The sequence below is a fragment of the Hevea brasiliensis genome, chromosome 5 (genome assembly GCF_030052815.1).
Source record: "Hevea brasiliensis isolate MT/VB/25A 57/8 chromosome 5, ASM3005281v1, whole genome shotgun sequence".
NCBI classification, from domain to species: Eukaryota; Viridiplantae; Streptophyta; class Magnoliopsida; order Malpighiales; family Euphorbiaceae; genus Hevea; species Hevea brasiliensis.
In genome coordinates, this window is record NC_079497.1 from 44,420,385 (window position 1) to 44,424,903 (window position 4,519).

A 4,519-nucleotide genomic window follows, 5' to 3' on the forward strand; every position below is an offset into this window, starting at 1 on the left:
AAAGGAAACATCAAGAGCATAGTTAAGGAGATCTCGAAATCCCAACCATGGCCGATAATAATGACAAACCAAGACTCTTGAGAGATTACGGAGCTCCATCTGTCCAAGGATTTCAGCCCAGTGTCACTAGAACCACAGTGGAAGCCAACAACTTTGAATTAAAACCACCATGGCTCCAAATGATTCAACAAACCCAATTTGTAGGTTCACCAACAGAAGGCCCACACTATCTCCTCCAGTGCTTTCTTGCCCTATGAGATACATTCAAGATGAATGGAGTGTCTGATCAAGCAATAAGACTCAGAGCATTCCCATTCTCCCTTCGGGACAGAGCAAGGAAGTGGTTACTTTCTCAACTGGCTGGAACATTCACTACCTGGGAAAACCTATCCCAAGTGTTTCTAGCAAGGTATTTCCTACCTGCAAAGGCCGCAAAGCTGAGGCATGAGCTCAATACCTTCAGACAAAAGGAAGGAGAATCACTCTATGATGCATGGGAAAGATATAAAAACCTGCAGAGGGAATGTCCACACCATGGCATAGAAGATTGGCTGTTGGTGCAAAATTTCTATAATGGATTACTAGCCTCTACAAGGAGCATAGTTGATTCAGCTGCAGAGGGTGATCAAATAGAGAAAACAGTGCCACAAGCACTTGAACTTTTATAAAGGGTTGCATACCATAATTATGAGTGGTCAAATGAAAGAGGAAATGCAAGAAGAACTACAGAGGTCCTCGAAGTAGATGCCCTAAGCATGATAAATGCCCAGTTTGATCAGCTCACAAAGAAACTCGAAAGAATGCAAGCCAATGCAATTAGTACAAATAGTCAACATGATGACAGCTATGAAGGAGGATACATGAATTCATAACACAACAATTTCAATGAACCTACAAAACAGATGAACTATGTGAATAATGGAGGAAACTTCAACCAGAGGCAACCAAACAATCCATATTCAAATACTTACAACCATGGATGGAGAAACCACCTAAATTTCTCATGGTCTAATCAACAGAACCAGCCAATAAACAAGCCACAAGGGTACAAACCTCCAACACCCCCTGGATTTCAGAATAGGGGTCAGAACTTTGCACAACCATTACTACCTCCACAACCTCAACAACTTGAACTAAAAATGACCATCGAAACCATGATGGAAGGATTCCTAGCAGCTCAACAATAACAAACCGAATTGATTAAATAGCTGACTTCCATAATGGACCAACTTGCTACCCATAACAAGATGCTAGAGAATCAAATCGCTTAGCAAGCAAATTCCTCAAGTAAGGCTACTGGCAAACTGCCCAGTCAACTAGAGATGAACCCAAGGGAGCATTGCAAAGCAGTTGCACTAAGGAGTGGGAGAACTCTAGTATGACCAGAGGTACAACCGACAGAGGAATCCATAGAAAATGCTAAAGACCAAGCAGAGAAAAAGGAGAAAGAAGCTAAGAAAGATCAGGAAGAGGAGGCAAGGAAGACAAAGAAATTACCGGAACCATATCAGCCTCCCTTTCCTTTTCCTTAGAGATTTCAAAAAGCCAAACTGGACAAACAATTTGGGAAGTTTTTGGAAGTTTTACGGAAACTTTACATTAACATCCCCTTCACTGAAGCACTTTCTCAGATGCCATCTTATGCCAAATTTCTTAAGGAAATTCTGTCAAAGAAAAGGAAACTAGAAGACTATGGAACAGTAGCTCTAATAGAGGAATGCAGTGCCATCCTGCAAAACAAACTGCCTCCAAAGTTGAAGGATCCAGGAAGCTTCTCCATACCCTGTACCATTGGTAACAAGAAAATAGATAAGGCTCTCTGCGATCTTAGGGCAAGCGTCATTCTAATGCCTCTATTAATATGTAAAAAGCTAGAGATCAGGGAATTGAAACCCACAACAATCTCATTGTAATTGGCTGATCGATCCATTAAATATCCTGTAGGGATACTTAAGGACATCCCTATCAAAATGGGCAAATTCTTCATTCCAGTGGACTTTGTTGTCCTTGAGATGGAAGAAGATGTCCAAATTCCTATCATCTTGGGAAGACCATTCTTGGCAACCACCGTAGCCATCATTGACATAAAAAATGGACGATTAACCCTCAAGGTAGGAGAAGAGGAAGTGGAGTTCAACTTGTTCGACACAATGAAACACAAATTTGAACCTGATGAATGCTTCAAGGTTGACATAATTGATGAACAAGTTAAAGAGGAATTTCATAAGATAAATCCTAAAGATCTTCTTGAAGCATGTATTGTGCATAGCCACACAATGGATGATGAAAATACAGAAATAGTAGCATGTGCACAACAATTGGCAGCTCCTCCACCCCTACACTTAGCTAAGGCTTCCGAGATAGAGAAGTTGAAGGAGGAACAAACCAAAGGTAAGCTCCAAGAAAACTCCAAACAGGTAGAGATTAAACCTCTCTCGTCTTCGCTAAGGTATGCATTTCTAGACACAAATTCTAAATATCCTGTCATAATCAATGCTAGCCTGTCTAAGTTAAAAGAGGAAAAATTGTTAAGAAAACTCAGGATCCATAGCAAAGCATTAAGGTATAAAATATAAGACCTGAAGGGGATCAACCCTTCAATTAGCATGCATAGGAGTAAGCCCACAATCGAACATCAAAGCAGTCTAAATCCAAACATGAAAGAAGTAGTAAAGAAAGAAATTTTAAAACTATTAGATGTAGGTACAATATACCCAATTTCTGATAGTAAATGGGTTAGTCCAGTACATGTAGTTCCTAAAAAAGGTGGGACAACTGTTATCCAAAATGCAAGTAATGAACTAATCCCTACTAGAGTAGTCACTAGTTGGCAAATGTGCATAGACTATAGAAAACTGAACAGTGCCACCAGAAAAGACCGTTTCCTCCTCCCCTTTATTGACCAAATGTTAGAAAGATTAGCGAAACACTCTTATTTCTGTTATCTAGATGGGTATTCGGGATTCTTTCAAATTCTTATTCACCCAGATGATCAAGAAAAGGCAACATTCACTTGTCCCTATGGAACATTTGCATATAGGAGAATGCCTTTTGGTCTTTGTAATGCCCCTGCTACCTTTCAAAGATGCATGATGGCTATCTTTTCTGATTATATTGAAGATATTATGGAAGTTTTTATGGATGATTTTTCTTTCTATGGAACTAGTTTTGATAATGGCCTAGCTAATTTATCTAAGGTGTTGCATAGATGTGAAGAATCAAACCTGGTCCTAAATTGGGAAAAATGCCACTTCATGGTAAGGGAAGGTATAGTTCTGGAACATTTGATATCAGAAAGAGGGATTGAAGTAGATAAGGCGAAAATTGAGATCATTAAAAACACGCCACCACCAACATCAGTCAAGGGAGTGCGAAGCTTTTTGGGAAATGCAGGATTCTACAGAAGATTTATCAAGGACTTTTCCAGAATAGCTAAGCCACTTACTAACTTGTTAAACCAAGATGTTCCCTTTAATTTTGATGAAAGTTGCCTTGTTTCCTTTAACAGAATCAAAGAAGCCCTGATATTAGCACTAATAATGCAACCACCAAATTGGGAGCTACCATTCGAGGTGATGTGCATCGACGACTTTGCAGTTGGAGCAGTGCTCGGGCAAAGAAAGGATAAAAAGCTCAATGCTATTTACTATGCTAGCAAGACATTAGATGATGCGCAAATCAATTATGCCACCACAGAAAAGGAATTCCTAGCAGTGGTATTTGTAATGGACAAATTCAGATCTTACCTCATCGGGTCAAAAGTCATTGTATTCATAGATCATGCTGCAATCCGATACCTTATGAACAAAAAAGAAGCAAAACCAAGACTGATTCGATGGATTCTACTCCTGCAAGAATTTGACCTTGAAATCAAGGACAAAAAGGGATCCAAAAATGTAGTAGCCGACCATCTTTCCAGACTAAAATTGGAGTACACGGAGGACTTCGAAGATTTGCCAATTGATGATTCATTTCCTGATGAGCTATTACTTACATTCTCAAAATCTCCATGGTACGCTAACTTTGTTAATTTTCTTGTATGCAGGGTGTTGCCTCCAAATATGACTTATTAGCAAAGAAAGAAATTCCTACATGATGTGAGATATTACTTATGGAAAAAACCTCTACTATACAAGAGATGTAATGATGGGTTGATAAGAAGATGCATACCAGAGGAAGATAGAGGACATTTATCACTGCCATTCATCACTATATAGAGGACATTTTGGCACCTCAAAAACCGCAGCAAAAATTTTACAAGCAGGATTTTACTAGCAACATTTGTTTAAGGATTTAAGATCCTTTGTGCTAGCTTGTGATCAATGCCAAAGAACAGGCAACAATTCAAGAAGGAATGAAATGCCACAGCATGGTATACTTGAGATAGAATTGTTTAATGTATGGGGAATAGACTTCATGGTACCATTTCCCTCTTCCCATGGAAACAAATATATTCTGGTTGGAGTTGATTATGTGTTAAAATGGGTAGAAGCTATTGCAACACCAACCAATGATGCTA

General features: G+C 39.1%; 1 non-coding gene across 1 annotated transcript; it reads right to left on the reverse strand.

Annotated features, from left to right (window-relative positions):
* Nucleotides 1-434: 434 nt before the first annotated feature.
* On the reverse strand, nt 435-541 carry LOC131180341 (small nucleolar RNA R71). Its single transcript, XR_009149117.1, has one exon. It is a non-coding gene; the product is annotated as a small nucleolar RNA R71 (small nucleolar RNA).
* Nucleotides 542-4,519: the final 3,978 nt, after the last annotated feature.